The sequence below is a fragment of the Felis catus genome, chromosome C1, assembly GCF_018350175.1.
Source record: "Felis catus isolate Fca126 chromosome C1, F.catus_Fca126_mat1.0, whole genome shotgun sequence".
Taxonomy (NCBI): Eukaryota; Metazoa; Chordata; class Mammalia; order Carnivora; family Felidae; genus Felis; species Felis catus.
In genome coordinates this window covers 97,470,644-97,482,449 of record NC_058375.1, presented here as the reverse complement: position 1 = coordinate 97,482,449, position 11,806 = coordinate 97,470,644, and positions in this window count along the sequence as shown.

Sequence of the window (11,806 nt, the reverse complement as noted above, 5' to 3'; positions counted from 1 at the left end):
TTCTGGCCTCCCCTAAATGGATATCTGAGGGAAAGAGATGAGCACACAGCTTTGGAGACAAGACAGGCAGAATGAGGTTTGATTCCAAGCTGCACGGCTCACTAGCTGTTCATCAACCCCCTTGACTTCGCTGGGTTTCAGTTTCTTCATGTGTAAATTGGGAATAGTTCCTACCCCTGAGGGGTGTTGTGAAGATTAAATGAAAACATCCCAATGTCTGTGAGTTGGAGCAAAATGAATGTGCAGGAGTCCACAGCTCCCCCCAGCCTGCAGCCGGGCACCTGGGTGTGGCCCCTGGCTTGTTCCTCTTCCCCATTCTCAGGACAAAGGATCCTCAGGGTTGGGATTCCAAAAGAACTGCATTCCCGGGGGCACCTGAGTGGCTCAGTCAGTTAAGTGTCCGACTTCTGATCAGGTCATGATCAGTCTCAGGTCTATGGGTTTGAGCCCCACATCGGGCTCTGTGCTGACAGCTCAGAGCCTGGAGCATGATTTGGAGTCTGTGTCTCCTTCTCTCTCTGCCCCTCTCGCACTTACGCTCTGTCTCTCTTTGTCTCTCTCTCAAAAATAAACATTAAAAAAATTAACAAAGAAGAAGAAAGAGAACTGCATTCCCAAGGGGGTGTTGCTTAACACAGTGCCTACCCCTGTGAAAGGGCTCACTAAATGGAAGTGACAGCGTTAGTCCCTGTCACTGTCATCTTTACTGCCTCCCACCTTGCCTCTTTGGCCTTTGGGAACTGTGGCCAGAGCTGGGATCCCCTTCCTCTCTCCCCCCTCCTCCATTGCAGAAGCTTGTGCCCCAGCCCTGAATCCACTTGAGAGAGAACAGACAGACGCAAGGCTGGGCGTCCAGCAGGGGGCTAGCTTTGTAATAAATAAAAGTCACGCCCCTGGCTCTTGAGAAGCTTCCAGCAAAGGAGAGATGGAATGCTAAGCCCAGGGGATTTTTTTTTTTTTTTTTTGATTCTTTGATTGTACCCAATTCCACCCTGCTCTTATACACTGCCTGCCCCCTTCTAGGATGGATAGGAAGGACAGAACACAGAAGCAGCATGTTTGGGGATCCCAGCGGGCTGTCTTATTCCCACACAACCCCCTTGATCTTACTCTAGACTGTGGTTACCTACAGATCTGAGCACTCAGTGGGCTGCTTGGGTGCAGTTTCAATGTATCAATAGGCAACCTTTCACCGATAATGACACCCGGCAAGGAACTAATTTTCTTATTCACTGCACACCAGCCTCATTAAGGCCTGGAATACATGAAACATCTCAGGAGGACAAGCTCCAGGGCGGGAGAGCTTTCTCAGAGTGTCACCTCCTGAGGGTGTCACCCCAGTAGGGGCCAGGAGCCTGGTCGGCCCACTTCCTGCACCACAAACAAATTCTAAACAAGCCTCAAAATGGAAATAATGAGAGATGTCGATGCCAGATCGATACCCCTCAGAGCACACTTGAGAACAGAGGCTATGACAGCCGCCGAGGTGCCCAGGATTCGGGTGTGACCGGGTCCTGGGTGAGCGCCAGCTTCGGTTTCTGGTTGCAGACCCCAGAGAAAGGCTTTGAAAGAGCCTTTGCCCCTTCTCCCCGTATTTTGCAGACGGTGCCTGACTCCCCTGCCGGTGACCTTCTCCCCACTCGTCCGGCAAAGGCAAAGGCGCTCATTAGTGCTGGCCAGGCTCACATCAAAGGTGGCTGAAGATACAATTTGTAGGAATCTGGTTACCTTTAATTATCCATAGCCTCGGGGTGGGGGCCTTGGGGACAGGATCATTTTTTTTAACTGCACTTTACCCAGAAAGGACCATGTGACTGCAGACAGTCTGAGATGATTAAAGATAAGATTGGTGGTGGGAGGTGAGGTTGGGATAGGGTAAAGAAGGGGTGGATTTCTAATCTGTTTTAGCTTGTTTGTTCTTAAAAATCCCTTGGATGCAGACAAGCTCAGAGGCAGAGGCAACTCAGATAGGCCCTTGCTATCCATAGGTAACTGGACTTACAGTAAAACCTTGCAACCGACCTGTGCGTGCACAGGAGAGAGGTCCATCCTATTTGGGGGCATTTAGAAGGCTTTACAGCTGGCTCGGATTGGGCTTCCCCTATTCTGGTGACATTTTCCCTTGCAGGGATGACTGTGGCTCAGCCAGGCTAGCCTTCTCTCCGTGACCGAAGGAAGAGTAGAAGACATGATCCAGAGGAATCAAAGCCCCTGCCCCATCATCCCCACACCCCCTCTAACGACATACCACATATGCCCCTGGAGAACCCTGGCGTTTTGTCCTCCTCAGCAGCTTCCATTCAATTACAACCACACGACTCTAGGAAGCCTTCCTGACTGTCCCTTCAGCTTCTGAGCAGGTGTCTCTCCTCTGTGTGTCCTTGGCACTCTGGAATCACTTTTGATGTTTTTATTTAACAAACACACGCGGTGCTCGCTAGCACTTTAGGAATACCTACTCATTGAATCCTCATAATAACCAATAAGGTAGTTACTGTTATTGTGCCTATATTATAGATGAGAAAACAAAGGCATCGAGAGACTGGGCAACTTGCTCAAGGTCACACAGCGTGTAAGTGGCAAGGCCAGAACTCAGATGCAGTGTGGTTGCAGATTCTGGGCTTCTAACTGATATAAGGTGTTGGGGTCTAGGAGCGAATGGTCAAGAAAGAATTCTTGAGCCATCTTCAGTGCAAAAAAAGGTGGTTTTATTAAAACACGGGGACAGGACCTGGCATTGTGAGGAGTCACTGATTATATATACTTTCAAGTAGGGAGGGGGTCAGGGATAGTGAAAGTCTCTAAGGAATTTGGGGGCAAGGTTTCCAGGACCTTAAGGAAAGGTCCTGTTGTTAGGATAAGGTCATCTATTACTGCCTAGTAAACCCTTAGTCATGAGACCCTTCAGATGTGTATCAGGGGACCATATGCTTGGAGGATGATTGCTAACATATATCCTGGGGGGTGGGGGGGTGATAAAGGAAGTTTCCAAAGGGATTTTTATGTATTAGAGAAGACTTACGGGATCCTGGAGGTCAGGCTAATGTCAAGCTAAAGTTGCCTTTTGTCTCTAACAAAGTGTTAACATCAAGGCAGTTGAGTTCCTGGAGGAAGGTCACCCTGCCTGTCTTAAGTACTTGTCAATGGGCTGCAGAGGGAATTTAATTTTTTCTATATTTCTTTTGCTTTGTTCTCCGCATCACTAAGCACTTTGCTAAACTGCATTTACACATCTGCAAATGCCTTGTTGAATGGTCCATTTATAGATCTTTGCCCTTCACCAGCCTGTGAGTTCTGAGGGGCTAGAATTCACTGCTGGGCATAATTGATGTTCCAGACCCTTCTAGGATACCATGCCCTGTGTAGAGTCCTATCTCAAATCAAGGTGGAGCACCCAACAACCAGGAATTTTCTCCTGGATCCAAGAAAGGAGCTGTTATGAGTTGAATTGTGTCCCCCCATCCTTCCACCAATTCTTATGTTGAGATCCTACCCCCCAGTACCCTGGAATGTGACTTCATTTGAAAATAAGGTCTTTGTAGAGGTAACCAAGTTAAAATGAAGTGACTAGGGTAAGCCCTAATCCAAAATGTCCTTATAAAGAGGGGAAGTTTGGACATGGAAACACTGATAGGGGGAGACAATGTGGAGATTCAGGGAGAAGATGGCCGTCTGGAAGCCGAGAGGAGAGCCCTGGGACAGGTCCTTTCCTCACAGCCCATAGAAGGAACCAACTGTACAGACACCTTAATTTTGGACTTCAGCCTCCAGACCTGTAAGACAATAAATTTCTGGTTTTCAAGTGGCCCAGTCTGTGATACTTTGTTATGGGAGCCCTGGGAATCTAATACAGGCACTTAAATGATGGTCAAAGACAGCAGCCCCTAGGATCGGCAGCGTTGCCTGGTGCTAAGGATCGTCCGCCCACCTTATGCTGCCTTGTCTGGCTCCTCTCTGCTGCCCTCACTCGGGCACCTGATGTATGTAGGCTTAGCCAGGACCATGTCCTGGCACAGGACCAAGCGACCCCTTAGTCACCCCCATCCTTGGCCCCGATGCTGGTCTTACCCTTCCCACGCACCTCAGTCCCAGGCACTAGACTCTTGCTGGACCACATGCTGTCCCACAGAGACAGTACCAGCTTCTGCAAGGTACCACCCTGGGTTCGAACCCCACGGCCGGCACTTATTATCTCTGCAGTCAAGGGGCAAGTTTTCTAACCAACCTGAATCTTTCTTATCCAAAAACGGAGATAGTGCTACCTGCCCATAATTGACATACGCTGGTTTTGACCGCTCATTTCTATCAGCATTTGGATTTCCTTTGGGAAATTCTTTATTTCTTGCTGGGTAAAATGTTGACAGGGTTGTGAATGGAGGTGATCTGTCTTCCCCCAGCCAGCGAGGGCACAGACCCCAAGTTAGGCCAATCAAACTCTTTTCCTGGGCTTTGAATCTGGAATAGTCTGGTGCATGAATGGAAACATGCCTGCCTGTTCCCTCTTGCCTGGTCTGTGTCCTGTCTGGATGTTTGTCCATTAAGCTCGACACTTTAGACTCCAATGAACTCGCACTGCCTTTTATATGTACAACTGCCCCTGAGAAGTGATACTTGTTGTGGGTGACACCACCTCCTTGCCTGCTCTTGCCCTGGACCTTCCATACCCAGCATCCTACCTAGACCCTCCCCATCCTCTCTTCTAGCAAGTTTCCTGTGTTCTCTGAGCTCCAGGGTGCTACCCATGGAGAGAGAGACCCCAGAGGCCAGGGGAGAGGCTGAGCCAGGGAAAGCTATTGGTATCACTTTTGTCTGTTTTATATACTCAAGTTCCACATAAGACTTCAGTTAAGAGGAAAAAAGGTCATCTCCTGAAAAACAAAAAAAAAAGGCATCATCTTAGATCTTTCTATGGCTCTAACGTTGAAGCTTTCTGTTTGTTCAGAACTCAGTTATTCATTCACTTACTATTTACGTAGTGCCTGCTCTGCGCGAGGCACTGTGCTGGATGGTTGGGATGCCAGGCGAGGAAACTCGGCTTCCGTCCTCCAAGGGCTCATGAGCTAAAGTAGTGTCCCTCAAATGCAGTATTCTCACAGGGCACTCGGGGAGCTTGTTAAAATAGATCTGATTCGGTAAATCTGAGTTAGGGCCTGAAGGTTTGCATTTCTAACCAGTTCTCAGATGATGGAATCAGGAACACAGTGCTCCTTCATGCCTTCTGGACGCTTCTAAAAATCTTAATGCATGAGCCATTATGAGATCAAGCACCTATAGTTTTTTAAATTTTTTATGTGTATTTGTATTGCTTCAGAATCTGAAGCAGGTTCCAGGCTTTGAGCTGTCAGCACAGAGCCTGACGTGAGGCTCGAACTCACAGACTGTGAGATCATGACCTGAGCCGAAGTCGGATGCTTAACCGACTGAGCCACCCAGGTGCCCCTAGTATCTATAATTTTTAAACAGTCTCAGTGAATCCAGTGTATAGCCAAGGTTGAGAACCATTGACCTATAGAGAGAGGCAGACTGTATTAGTTTTTTATGGCTGCCATAACAAATTGACATAAATTTAAGTATCTAAAACAACCCAAATTTAGTATCTCACAGTTCTGGAGGTCAGAAATTCAAAATAAGTCTCACTATATCAATCTCACTAAAATCAGGGTATAGGTGGGGCTGCGTTCCTTTCTGGAGACTTCAAGTAAAAACTGTTTTTCTTGCCTTTTCCAGTTTCTAGAAGCTGCCACATTTCATGGCTTGTGGCCCCTTCCATGACTCTGATCTTTCTCACATTGCATCACTCTGGCTTGCTGCCCCTCTCTTTGATTTGTAAGGACCCTTGTGATTATATTCAACTCACCCAGATAATCCAGGATAATCTTCCCAGCTCAAGGTCAGCTGATTAGTAAGGTAGCATAACATATTTATGAATCCTTGGGATTAGAACATGGACATCTTTGAGGGGACCATTATTCTGCCCACCACACAGACACGAAATAAGATAAGTCGTACAATGTGGTTCTGCCTTGAAGGGGATAATGAACAGGCGGGGCGGTTCTTACCCAGGCTTGGAAACGGGAGAGAAGACATGGTCTGGAAGGATTTTCTGGGGGAAAGCACTGCAGAGATCTGTACTGGCTCTAGAGAGCTGATTGTCAAAAGGCCAGGAATACCACCCAAAACAACTATCAGTGGCTTGAAATTAGCCATGGGAGGAATATTTACATCACGGAAAACAACGAATGCTACCAATTAGCCATGTTTTTCCCTTCCCCAGAGAATCTGTTGTTAAACATTTACCAGCATACCACTGACGAGGTGCCCCAGAGTTGAGTCTAAAAGAGTAGACATGAACAGATAGGTAAGACACTTAACCTTTGAAGTATGTCTGCTCTTATCAAACACAATATAAATTCCCACTGGACAAGACCCAAATTTCAGTGCCTCTAGAGCAAGGCTTCTTAGACCTTGAAATGCACACAGATCACCTGAGGATCCTGTTAAAATGCAGATCTGATTTAGGAGTTCTAGGCAAGGCCAGAAAAGAAAAGTCTGCTTTTCTAACAAATTCCTGGGTGATGGCTGGAATGCTCGTCCAAAAAGCATATGCATAGCCAGATTCTAGAGCAGTGGGGTCTGAAAGTGATCACAAGGCAATCCACTGGTAGAGAGAAGATGATTCTAGAATTTCTATTCGCACACCTTACCTACTGATGATGCCACTGATCGTTATTTTATGTACATTAGGGAAAACCTGTAAAAACTACCAATTAAACTATGACATGCTATTAATTGTAAGATGCATCCTAACTCCAGAGATATTACAATGTGACAAAAATGCATGTCTTTGAATCGATAAAATGCAGTATCTGTACTTAAAATTTTTTTAAATAAGAAATTACACTTAGCAGTATTCACTACATGGACTGATGTCAGAACTCCTCCTGGCCCACATGGACGGTTCTGAACGTGTAGAGTCCAGAGAGACCCAGAAGCAAAAGTAGGGGTCCCACACCCAAAGGGAGTGGTACCCTCGCTTGTCAATGCACTTTTGTTGTTTACCCATTATTTTTAGTTTTTATTGAGTCAGAGATTATGTCTTCTCGTTTTAACTAAAATAGCCTTCATAAAATAGACGAATGGTTTAAAAGGATTCCCGTGGTTTGAAGTTAACACCAATAATATAAGCCTCAGTAAGCAATAAAAAAGGCAGAAATGACATTTCTCCTCTTCGTGCGAGTTCTGCATCTGCCAGATTATGCAATAAAAACAATGATGGTCTAATCAGACCTGACAAGACATTGGGGGGAATAAAAGAGAAATGATCAGAAACACTTTTTGAAATGGGGGTTTACCTCCATTTTTATTATGGATGCATGTCCCCCTTGGGACCATGAGTATTAGTTATTATGGTGGGACTTGTATATAATTCACACACACACTTAGGGAGAGCAGTACCCAGGGACCCTTGCTGATGGAGCTTCCACCAGCTTGAATGCCCTGGGGGTGCTCACACCAGCAATTAAATGCTCTGGTCTGAAAGTGGCACATGGGTTTTTTTTCTGTTTGTTTACAATTCATTGGCCTAAGCCAACCATATGGGCCCAAATACAAGGAGACCCAGAAGTGCCACCTGGCAAACAGGACCAATGACAGCCCTGAGTATTTTTTCTTCACGAGTTGTGTGTCTCCTGCTCATCTGGGGTCATGATCATTGCCAAATACAGACAGCGCGTGATGCCCTATGTTAGAAGAAGCTGCCCTCATAAGCCTGTTTAGCCCAGAAAAATCCTGTCTGGGCTTTGCATGGCACTTGACTATGAAAATGTCTAATATTTGGAGGAATTGTCCAGTTTATGAACAGATGATAAAGACAAATCATGAAGAAATCACCTTGAAAACTTGTCTAACCCTCTTCTGTTCTGGAAAGTGACAACATTCCCTCTCAGCCTTGTGCCAAGAACAGAGTTAAGGAGATCTCTCCTCCTGGCTGCAGTGGGCACGAAGACAAAACAAATTTGGACTTTATCACCTTGAAGAATGGATTTAGTCAGTGGGGAGGATCATGCCCAGGAAGATCTGGAAGCAAGGGTCATTCAGAAAAACCAAAAACCAAAAACCAAACAAACAAACGACACCCAGGGCAGATCATCTGCCTGAAGAGAATCCAGAGTTATAAGGAATGTTTTCCACCTACAAAGGTTATATATACGTCCCGATTTTTAAAAAGAGCTCCCAGTGGTATAATAAGCCCCCGAGGAGAGACACTTTGGGGCGATTCCGGAGGAATATGTCAGAGCTGAGTCTTGCATGAGGCAAACTTCATTCACATGCAATACTGAGCAAATGAGTGGGAAACAAAAGATGATGCTGAACTAGGATGTAATTACTCATCTGTAGTGGGCTCCCAGCCTGCATCCTGTCTTCATCAGCAACTGGAGTCCTGTCCCAAGTTTCTCTTCCTGGGAGCGGGTGATGTTTGGAAGGAGCAGTAGCTGGGGGAAGTCACCACCGTGTGCCCCAGGGAGGAGACAGCATGCTAGGCAAGAAGTCGTTCTTGGAGTATTTGCTGTGAGGCTGGGGGTGGGGGGCGGCAGCCCCAGAAGCAGATAAACAAGGGAGTCTGCTCTATAAGGTTGTGCTGTCCTGAAGCTGTAGCTAGTTTGGCCTATTGAATTCATATCAAAGCTGGGATTTTAATAAATTAGCTGAACATGAAAGTTTTTTTTAAATGTTTATTTATTTTTGAGACAGAGAGACCGAGCATGAGCAGGGGAGGGGCAGAGAGAGAGGGAGACACGGAATCCGATGCAGGCTCCAGGCTCTGAGCTGTCAGCACAGAGCCCCATGTGGGGCTTGAACCCACAAATCATGAGATCATGACTTGAGCTGAAGTCAGACAATTAACCGACTGAGCCACCCAGGCGCCCCTCTAAATATGAAAGTTTTAAAGGGCTTTGCAGTTTCTTCAGAGAAGTCTTACCAGAAACTCGAAGGCCAGGTTAGGTGCCTCACCTCTGTGCATGCCATGGTCTATTATGGTGCTATCACCACGCTAGAATAAGTGTGTACATGTAATTGTTGCTCTCTGCCCACTGGACTGTGAGATCCGAGAGAATGGAGACTGTATCATCCCCCTGATGTGTGACACATAACATGTACTTGGCATATTTGATTGAAAGAATGTGTAGATGGGATGACTCATTTCAAGCCCTCAACTGAAAACGCTATTGAAATCCCTTGGAGGGCCTATCGCTATGTAGGCTTTGTTTACAGCAGGGCTCCTTAGCCTGGAGTCTACTCCATGCACCCCGTGGTAGGGGGTTCAGTTCAAGCACGGGATTCAGCGTGGGTTGGGTATGTTTGAGGAAACTGAAGGCAATATTTGATGCGCATGTTCATTTTTCTGGAGAGAGTGCCCACCACAGCTTTTTATCAGCTTTTCAAAATGACTCATGGCCTCAGAAAAGCAGAAGAAATTCATAGCCTTGTGTAATGTTTGGCCTTGGCCCTAGCGGAGGAGGAGGGATGGGAATGAGTTCTGGTTTTGCAGGATAGCCCCTGCCGTCTGCTGGAGATACGGAGAGGCAGACAGTCATTGCTAGGCCCTGCCTAGTGCATGCAAACCCATGCCTGAATCTGAGTCTTGGAGTTCTGCCATTTTGGATTTTAGAAGGCAATGAGCAGTGGAAGAGACCTTGGACAGCAGCAATCCCAAAGAGAAGCACTCAGAGATGTTGAAGTCAAGGAGATAGGGAAGTTGCCGTGATACGAGAATTGGGGTGTGCAAGAGATTCTGGAGACCAGAACTGGGATAACGAGGTGAATGCGACAGGGAGGCCATTTCTGCTCTTTTGGAGGAAGATCTTTCTCCCAGTTAAAACTGCTTGGAAACGGAACGGTCTTTTCTTCTAAGGTAGTGAGTTCCCCGTCACTAGAGAAATTCAAGCAAAGGCTGAATGAAAAAATAGTGGGGCTACAGTGGAGCAATATCCTAAGGCTCTGAGTTTTCTCTTTTCAGTGTTTCCTTCCCAGCAAGTCCATTCATCTTGAAAGGCAAAATTTCACTTTTCTTCATTTGGTTCCTGTAAGAGACTCTCTTTCACCAGCTTCACCCACGGTGTGTAAGCTTTTCGTCTCCAAGCTGAAGTCAGAGGGGTGTGCAGGCAAGCTGATTCTAAATAAATGGGTGAGATTCTGAGCAAAATCTCTCTGAATAATATACTGAAATATATGCTTCTAAAATGTGAAACAGATAAGCAAAATCGCTTTTTTTCTGATGTACTCTGTTTTCTCGAACATCCTAGAAGCAACCGCTCTTGAAGATTGAACTGTCGGAGCCAAAGGCTCTGAAATTAATGGAATGCAATTTTCTGCCATTTGTGATGAATTTCTGGCCTCTTTATGCACATGAAAGTCTTAGGGATGAGCAGAAGCGAAGCTACTAACCAAGAGGTTATTTCGACAGGCTTCTTCCAGCCATCCCTCTATTGTCTTTTCCTGATCACAGCTTTTTGTTTTGCACTGAATAACAATAAAATAAAAAATGAGAACAAGTGAGAGAGAAAACCAACGATGCAATGTTCAGCCAACAATGCAAACAGAATAAAAATGTTCTTCGATTTTAGACAAAAGGAGAAGAATTTCGTTAAGGGCAAAAAAAAAAAAAAATCATGCAACTTTACAAAAAGCAGCATTGGGAATACCGTAACTTTTCTGAGCCACACAGAGTTTCATCTAGAATGTTATTTTCAGTTCTAATACATCCTTGGGCATTGTGGACAAACGATTCCTGTTTAGATCCTTGTTTCTTCGGGGCTTTGCTCAGCTAAGTTCCTCTTTCAGACTCAGCGCGCAATCCCCTGTCTGGAGGAATCTGATCTTTACTGATCTTGCTTTAAGCATACCATGCTTTTGAACTTGTCTTTGGGCTTCCTCTCCCTCTGCCTGGGATGTCCAATCCTGTGGCCAGCTCGCTTGGACCGCTGGAACTAAAACAGCCCCACCCCCACTCCCACAGCCAGATACTATCCATGCTATCACCCTTTCCATTGTTGTCATGACACATCTTGTGATCTCGTATGCTTACTTATTTGCTTGCATATTATCTGTCTTCCTCAACTGAGACATAATCGCCTTCCTCCGTATAGAGTTTCTCGGCTGCTTTGAAGCATAGGCTGTCAAACTGTACCTACCCAGCCTCTTCCCTTTTTTTTGCAATTATCTGATGTTCTCCTAAAGACTTCTCCATTCACAGACTACTTCGTCACCTGATTTACTGTTCCTCTTTCTATCTGTCAGAATTCTTGGTGACTTCCACAGCCATAGAAAACATCTCTGATGTTTCAGTTCCTTGACTTGCTCATTGGCCCTAAGCTTACCCGCCTCCTCCTTAGCCATCCATGCCCATCCGTTCATCTTTACCTATGTCATTGTGTACAGAATCAGGACCTCTAAACCACTGACCCACTCACCCCTCACCCTCTTTCCCCGGCTTGTGCCTGCCTCCCTCCTTACCCAGTGCAGACTCCCACATCCACCTGCAGACTTGCTGCTTTGCCTCATTATAATAAGCTATCTCGCCCCTGTCTCACTCTTGGTAGTTGCCTGGCAAAATTCCAATCCTGATTAGATCCAACTCTTTGCCGGCTCCTCACCTGCAATCATGGCTGGAAAAAATACATACCCAGATTGATTTGTCTCATTTTAAATTCATGACCACAAACCTCCAGTGAGCCCTCGGTGCTGGCGGGCAGCGAGTGCTCCACATTCCCCTAGTTAATTCACTCTTACTCTCCAAGAGGATTAT